Here is an 8,601-nt window from a genome sequence, read left to right as displayed (position 1 = left end):
TTCTTCTTTTTCATACTGTAAATTAACTGTAGAAGGGGCCCTGCGGAAAATCTGGCTTGGGTCCCGCGAAAGATTCTAGCCTGGGGGGTCCTGACGCAAGATGTGTGGGCTATGGGGGGAGAATAGGCAGGAGGCGCAAAAAATAAGTCCCGCATCGGTACAGATTTTGTCTCGAGCCGCCCCGATACATTCTTGTTTCTGGTATTTACGGTCAAAGGCCCTATCTATTTTCTCAACTTTTCCGTAGTCGAGGTATGACTGAAAAGCGTAATGTCATGTGAATTTTTACGGTGTTAAATTTTTGGGTCTTAACTAAAGTCTACTCTGCTGCCCGGGTGCGCAGCGCCCTTTGCACCCTCGATTGAGCCACCCCTGCACATGCACAATTCAATTTTTCTTTTTTGGAAGTTTGAAGCTAGTAAAATATATGTTTTTATTAAATTTTTTGTAAATTCATTAAAATTGAGTTCATCACGTTCTTTCTATTTTTTTTTTGAATTAATTAAATAAATAAATAAACAAACAATAACAATGAGAATTGAAGTAATTACTAATTATAGTATTCAAAATAGAAATATTGAATTCTTCATTGTAAACAACAACTGCCAACATGGGTTGTTCAAGTTCAAAATGAGTGCAGAAAATATGATTGTTCAACTCCATCTACTGGCAACTGGCGAGTAAATAATGTGGAAAGATGAATTTTAGGAAAGTGTTTCTCAACCTTTCTGAACCCAAGGTCTAGTAAAATGTCTGAAACAATGCGACTAACCACTTGCGTCCCGTATTACGGGACATTTCTGTATTTTTAGTGGTTCTGAATTTATTTTCATACATTTGTCCCGTTTTCTTAATAATGTTTATATAAATTTATAATGTTCACTAAAATCATTAATAAACAGCTTTTTTTTATATATACGTTATGATAATTTTGGGTATAAATACAAATATTCACATCTCACATTGTCAAGTTGAACGGTTTTTTCCTCTATTTTTCAGCAATTTTAACTACAACTACAGGATTTTGCTGACTTGTGTTAACGTTTTCAAAGACGATTGGAGACGTCCCGTATTTTACAGTAATCGGGTCATTTGAATGTTTTTTTCCGTCAAATTTTTGTTTACTGTGATTTGTAGTAACCTTTTATTATTCCCTCCTTTACCCCCCCCCCTTTTGCAGTAATTAGCAAATTTGTCGTAAATTGCATTTTTGGGCTGCAAATTAGTTATATCCCGTATTTAGGATCGAAATTTCCCGCATTTTCCTTGATGAGGTATAATGAATCTAAGTATGAAAGTAAAATTTTTATTTGTGAATCCATATGGATATGTTACTATAATATATCAATTACAATAGATTAATTTTTCATCCAGTTAGAATTGAATTATCAAGTCTGCCTGCGGACCACCCACGCCATCGTCGCGGACCGTAGGTTGAGAAACGCTGCCTTAGGAGATGGCAACAGCTGTATGACGAATTATTCCATTATGCCCACGTGGCCGAAATCAGCATGACGTCATAAGCCGTCGAAGTAGGCACCGTAATCACCGTTATGTCGTGTATTGTTTGTTCTTATCGGAGTAAATTTTATGCTCCAGAATATCGGTTAATAAGTTTTTGGTGCAAACAAGAAGTAATTGTGTTGTAATGTAAACCATAGCAATATAGGTATTTTGTCACCCACAACAATGTATTATGCCATCCTACAACGATGGGAAATTTTTATTATTTTTTGTAGATGGCAGCATGGGTTCCAGTGTAACAATAACACTATGTATTATTAAATCAATCTATTAAATAAAACAATGTGTTATCGTTCTAAAGAAAATTGGGTTTTGGTTTTCAATCGGTTTTCCGCTTGTAGTTTTGGTGTATTTGTAAATATTATTTATAAACTTTATACGGCATATAACTCTGTGTATTCATGTTTGTCGCAGAATTTCAGCTATTATTTTTCGCGACCTGAATACATCTATCTATATATATAAAATTGATTTTCTGTCTGTGTGTGTATGTTCTTTATACAAATCTACAATTTTAGATCGATCATCGCCAAATTTTGCATATATACCAAATGGGACCCGACTTGAACGATAGGCTACTTTAAAATTTCGTCAGAGCAGGGCAAATGCTCCAAATGGGCAAAAACATTTTGAGCAACAATGGTTTTTGGACCTCAACAATCACTTTCGGAAAGTTTACTTTGGTTACCGTGGTTCCCTTGCAATGCGTTTCAGACGTGCATATGCCTTTACAATGGTTTGTCACTTCTTTAACGCTGCCAGAATATGAACAATAGTTTAAGCCTTTTTATAATGGTTTGCCATATTTTCAATCCTCCCAGTAATGAGGGTTTTTGAATAGACGTCATAATCATTATCAGCATCGCTTCGAGGGTCAGGTACAGGGTGATCCCCATAGAAATCAGTGTTAAAATTGGCGATTTTACTAAAGAAATGCGGAAATCTAGTGGGATTTTCTGTCACATCAATAATTTTAAAAATTGTATTGAATTCTCGATTTTTGAAATATTGAGTTCGCTTAGACATATACGAAGCCCAGGAGATTAAATATGAAGTAATTAGCCGGACCTACTTTTGGGATGGATATCCATGCAATAAAATTGATTTCAACTTTTTATTTACATCTTCTCAAGCTCGAAAATGAAAATGTGTCTGTATTGTATTTTAATATTCAACTGCATAAATTCATATAGTTTAGGTTGTTTTAAAATTAATGATGCACATAAAGTACATCGAAGAAATTCCACAGCTTTCACTAAGCATTTTCGTTCAAAGGGGGGGGGGGGATCGAAATACTTAGCGCCCTTAAGAAAGGAAAAAAAATATATTCATTTCTACGTTTCTTTAAATCTAGATTTGTTTCTTTCATGAGTCGCGCTGGAAGTCACCATATTGGTTAACTTAGACACGGTTTGCATGCCCCTCAAAGAAAGAGGGAGATATCGCATGATCCAAAAAGCCTCATTGAAGAAAACCTGGGCAGCGCCAGGCATTATAGCTGGTAATGAATAAAATATCTATAACTTTCCAAGGTTCAAAGCCGTAGGCCATTGTGGCCTACGTATATTATGATATGATGACTTTTTTTCCCTTCAGACAAGAAAATCGGGTGAATTTCCGGTTCGATTAAAAATGAATTTAGTTTTTAAAAAGTATATTATATCAAGAATGCGAGATGGCGTGTTGTGATGTACGAAAAATGCAAATTTTCCCTTATCGTTCAATAATTAGACCTTCGTGAAGGGAAATAAGGGTGGAGTCCAGATGCATTCTTACCTTCCTCCAGTGCCTAAGGTGGCGTATGTTTACTTAGCCGCTTATCATAATATGTCACCGGCCTTGGATCTTCAAGAAGTGGACAATACTGACAGCTTTAGTATAAAAAGCCCCGTTGGACACTGACACATCACAAATCTCTCTCTCTTACAGCACAGTAAGAAACGAACTGAAGCTCAAGATGATCGCTAAGGTAAGAAATTTGATTCCTTTGATTGTACTAAATTATGTATTTCTAGGATATTTTGCTTAATACACACTAATACACACAACTAAAGTTCCCCCGTCCTGAGCTGTCTACAGCTCCAAAACTGTTCCTCAAAAGATCAAAAACTTTAAAAACGTCGTAACCATTAAACTCTGCTCCTATCGCATTTAACCCTTTCAGCGGCAATAACGAGAGATATCTCGCTTTACTTCATGCCTTGTATTTCGGAAATTCGGAGATATATCTTTTCCTTAAAACCTTCTTGTTTCGGCAATGCCGAGTATAAGTTTTCCTCTCCTGATAATATTTTCTTCATTTCTCTCCCCCCCCCAAACCTGTCAGATAAACAGTGGGCGGAGTCAGCTTTTGTTCAAAGTTTGATAATACAAGGAAGGAAGGAAGGGGAGAGAGAGAGACGTGTTTTTCTTCCTTATCCTTGGGGCAGTATTGAAACATGCGTACAGTATACGGTAAATAATAGAAACAATATATATAGTATTTTTCTCTTGGGGGGCGGGTACTATCACCAATACAAAAAAAAAATATTCGTGAAAGAAAGTGTGACATTTTACAGAGGGTTTAGTCAGGGCCGTCCTAAGAGCCCCCGGGTCAATTGGTTTTTCTGAGGCCCCTACCTGGTAAATTCTAGTAAATTTTAATCAGGTCTCATGTTTTTTGAGGCCCCTCTACTCTTGAGGCCCCCGGGACATGCCCGGATGGGCCCATGCGTTAAGACGGCACTGGGTTTAGTGATTTCCACCGAGGCAGTTACAATGGGAATCAGGTAAATTTTAAAAACCTTTTAAAGGGTAAAATTCCCTGCCCTCCCCCTTTTATTGTTTCCCCAATTCTCTGACAGGTATGTACTGTTATCTCCCCCTCTCCCCTTTTTCAATTCTGTTCGATTTACGCAATGTCTAAGTTTGAGTGTCATTTATCTTTCTCAAAAGGAAGATAAATAAATTATGAACGGTTGCTGAAAAAAAAAAAGAATAGTGGGGGAGGTCATTTAAAGAGTTAATAAATGGGATGTAGTTGGGGGGAGAATCCAAGGGCGTATCGGGGGGGACGGACTTGGGGGGCCTGTCTCCCCCGAAATGTGAGAAAATTACCGAAAAAAGGGAAAAAGATGGCTCAATCTATTGTTCTATCACTTTGCCCCCCCCCCTCCCGAACGAAATTTCTGGCTACGCCCCTGGGAGAATCCCTTTACAGACTGAAAATTTCGGCATAGTTCTTGGTTCGGAATCACTTTGATCGTAAAAACGGTTTCACAATCTAAGCACATTCTTGTAAATTCAACGTCATCCTTAGTGAATAATGTGCGTCCACATGTTTCCAGATGTTCCTGAACGATTAATGTTCCCGAATGACAATGTTTCCAGATGGGTGTTTTCCGAGTGATAGTGATATGAATTGTTTTGAAGCCTCCCCCCCCCCCCCGGGTGCATTATACAGTCGAATCCCGTTATAACGAACTCCAAAGAGACCGGAGAAATCACTTCGTTATAAAGGATTTCCAGGTTTTCGTATTGTTCCTATGTAAACTTAGCTGGGGGGGATTAGAAAAGTGTTCGTTAAAACGAGATTTTCGCTACAACGGTATTCGTTAAAACGGGATTCGACTGTACCACATCTTCACTAGAGAGCGAATGTACGAAGTTAGGTCCTATTTTCGTATAGCAATCAAAACTAATTTCAATACTTCCTTACTAGGAATACCGTTACTCCCTGAAATGTGTGATTATGCCTTATTACGCCTATTATGATAATGATAGCTAAATTGCAATGTTATAGAAGGTAAATGAAATCCATAATTGTGCCGTTTAAAATATGTAATGTATTTCAGATTTCAAAATGTTCAACTGTTTGCAAGTGATACTCAGAGCCATATTTTTTTGTCATATTCCAGGTTGCCATCCTTTTCGCCGCTCTGGCAGCAGTGCACGCTAGTGCCATCCTCCATGGAGCCGCTCTGGTCGGCACCGGAAACAGCGTCAGCACACGCCATCAAGACGTAAGTTCACCTATTGATTATAACAATTTAATCATTCCTTTGAAGTAAATATTGTATCGAGTATTAAATCCAAAATAACGTGAAATATAACTGTAGTAAATTGCAGAAGTAATAGAAAAAGGGAAATTATAAATAATAATAATAATATCAGACGAAAGCTTATGTATGGTCTTATCAAATTAGTTTTCTCATTGAAATTATCGATCCACACACAGTTGGCCCCACCAAAACTTCTCACAGAGGTATTCAAGTTGTCTTAATTTAATTATTTTATTTTTGTTCTCTGTTGAGCCAATAGAGGGAGCCAACTTTCGTAGTGAAAAGTGAAATTCTTTGGTATATTGTGATCACTGATCATCGAAATTAAAAATCATTTTCCTTTCATTTTTTGATGTCTGATTTATTCGAGAAGCTTTACTAATATTGATCGTTCGTCAGTTTTCAATGTACAAACTATACTAACGTTGTAAAATGTGGCAATAGTAGGCTGGCCATATTTCTTCGAGAAAAATACGGGATATTGGGAATTCAAATACGGGACATCGCCAGAAACGACGCCAAAACCAAACAAAGTTGCTAAATATTGTTGAAATTGGGGAAAAATCACATTGGCGGGAAATGATGCATTACTGCAAATTGCTGTGGATTAAAATGTATTCCACGAAAAAAAAAAGTTCACCTAGGCAAATGTGGGAGATTAATATTCTCATACATAGTTGTAATTATCATAAAATAATTTATCAGTTGAAGAATAATGTCAATCTTTGACTTCAATAAAGAATAAAAATTCAAGTAGGCTTCATGTAAAATACGGGGAAAACCGGGACACTTTTACCAAAAAGTCGGGACGGCCAAAAAAAAAAAGAAAATTCCGGGACTGTCCCGGGAAATACGGTACGTATGGTCACCTTGGGAATAGCATTGTTTCCCGCATAATACTCCGTTTAATTAGATATTATGTACTGGAATCTTGATATCCGATTAAGCGGGGCCGACTGTATTTGATGGATGTGATGCTATAATTGATGTTATTATTTAGGGTATGGGAAACTACGCCTTCAGCTACGGAATCGCCGACGGCAAAGGAGCCACCAACAGCAGATCTGAAGTCGGAGATGCCGTAGGAAACAAGAAGGGAGCCTACACTTTGACTGATATCGACGGTAGGGCTCGCAGGGTCGACTACGTTGCTGATGGGCATGGTTTCCGCGCCTCGGTCAAGACCAACGAACCTGGTACCGCTGCCTCCGCCCCAGCCGCCGCTCTCATCAACTCGCCATACGCTGCACCAGTGGCACCTGTCGATCTCGCCCACGCTGCCATCGCTGCGCCAGCTGTCGTAGCTCCAGCAGCTTTGGGCCACTACGGAGCACCATTCGCCATGTCTTCAGTCATCAACCATGCTGCTCCACTCGCGGTTGCACCTTATGGTGTTGGACACCTCGGACTTGGTTTGGGATATGGAGCTGGACACCTCGGACTTGGTTTGGGATATGGAGCTGGACACCTCCATGGCCTTTATTAAATTAAGTTGGAAATAAAGAGATTATGTTAACCATCAACATGTTTCTGACTGCATTTTAATTTTAGATTTTTAAACTGGTGAAAACGGAACCGAAAAAAATCATTCACACAATATTACAGTGAAACCTCGATATAACAATAACTCTGATGTACACGAAAAAAAGTCGTTGTAGAGGTCTTATCGTTATATCGAGAGGTAACATTGACATCAATCACCACCAAATTTATGCTGTTATTGGCATCTCTTCGGAATTGGCGCTATTAGTACACCATAAAAGGCATTTGTAAGTATTATTCGTACCAACAAACTCTCTATTTAAATGAATAAAATTAGATGGTAATGAAAAAAATCATCATCAGTCTTTACTGCCGCCGCCTGGAGGCCATTAGCTGAACGTGAAGAAAGAGACTGCAATGTCTCTACTCAGCAAGTCACGCCACTGTTCACGTTTTGAGTAAAAAAGGGTCATCTGATATGGTATAATGGTGGGTGCGCTTGCCCAATATATGCAAGAGGTTCGATTCCAGGTGGAGAGAAGCTACAAATTTTTCCTGTTGACCTCTGCATAATTGCCAGAAAGCCTATTGGTTTCAAAATTCAGTTTCTGTTGGTACAAACTGTAAAGTGGTACTTTTGTGTATTACACAGAAAGTTACCTTCATGGCAATGCCATTAACACTTTCGGAGGATAGATGGTGCAAAATACCGTATTACTTGTGTTAAACCAACACCCCCCAAAAAAGAGCACAAAAAACACCCCTCTTCTTTAGGTGGTGATGGTTAAACACCCTCTAAAGGGAAAAAAACTAGTGAGGAAATTAAAATCATAGTGATGATTTCGAGCGAAATATAACAATATCGTTGTAGCAGTTGCTAAATCTCCTCAAGAAATATCGTTATATAGCAAGGGGGACACTATATACCAAATGGGACCCGACTTGAACTATAGGCTACTTTAAAATTTCGCCAGAGCAGGGCAAATGCCACAAATGGGCAAAAATCTGTCGCGCAACAATGGTTTTTGGGTCTCAACAATCACTTTCGGTAAGTTTAACTTTGATTACCGTGGTTCCCTAGCAATGCGTTTCAGACATGCCTTTACAATGGTTTGACACTTCTTCATTGCTGCCAGTATTATGTACAATAACAGTAAATATAGTAAAAAATATATAAAATAGTAAACTAATAATTAAATAAATGTATAATAGTTCATGCCTCTATAATGGTTTGCCACTTCTTCAATCTCCCCAGTAATTGAAGAAAACCCGGGCAGTGCCAAGTATTATAGCTAGCAGGGTATATAGTTGGAACCAATGTACAATGGAGTGTTTTGCGGCAGACAACCGACTACATTGTGCAATTTTATTTACACTCATGTCCATAAATTAAGGATAATGCAAGCTCCGGCAAATAAAGGTTCAGAAACAAAACAAACGTTACTTATTCATAAAGTCCATTTATTAAACAAAAGATAAAGAACAAAAACGATGGTGTATGTATGATACCATTCATAAAAACTACGATTTTTGCTCCCTGGAGCAATTGTAAAAA

The 8,601-nt window shown here is 38.1% G+C and overlaps 1 pseudogene across 1 annotated transcript; it reads left to right on the top strand.

The window, feature by feature from the left end:
- Positions 1 to 3,370: 3,370 nt before the first annotated feature.
- On the top strand, positions 3,371 to 7,050 carry LOC149068933 (adult-specific rigid cuticular protein 15.5 pseudogene; annotated as a pseudogene). The gene is made up of 3 exons (XR_016195102.1): positions 3,371 to 3,493; positions 5,421 to 5,525; positions 6,565 to 7,050. The product of XR_016195102.1 is annotated as an adult-specific rigid cuticular protein 15.5 pseudogene (transcript).
- Positions 7,051 to 8,601: the final 1,551 nt, after the last annotated feature.

The sequence above is a fragment of the Pholcus phalangioides genome, unplaced genomic scaffold (genome assembly GCF_987345545.1).
Source record: "Pholcus phalangioides strain wild (caught in Gottingen) unplaced genomic scaffold, Ppha-v1.0 ptg000024l_1, whole genome shotgun sequence".
Taxonomy (NCBI): domain Eukaryota; kingdom Metazoa; phylum Arthropoda; class Arachnida; order Araneae; family Pholcidae; genus Pholcus; species Pholcus phalangioides.
The sequence above is the reverse complement of the archived record's forward strand: the minus strand, read 5'-3'. Positions and strand labels throughout refer to the sequence as shown.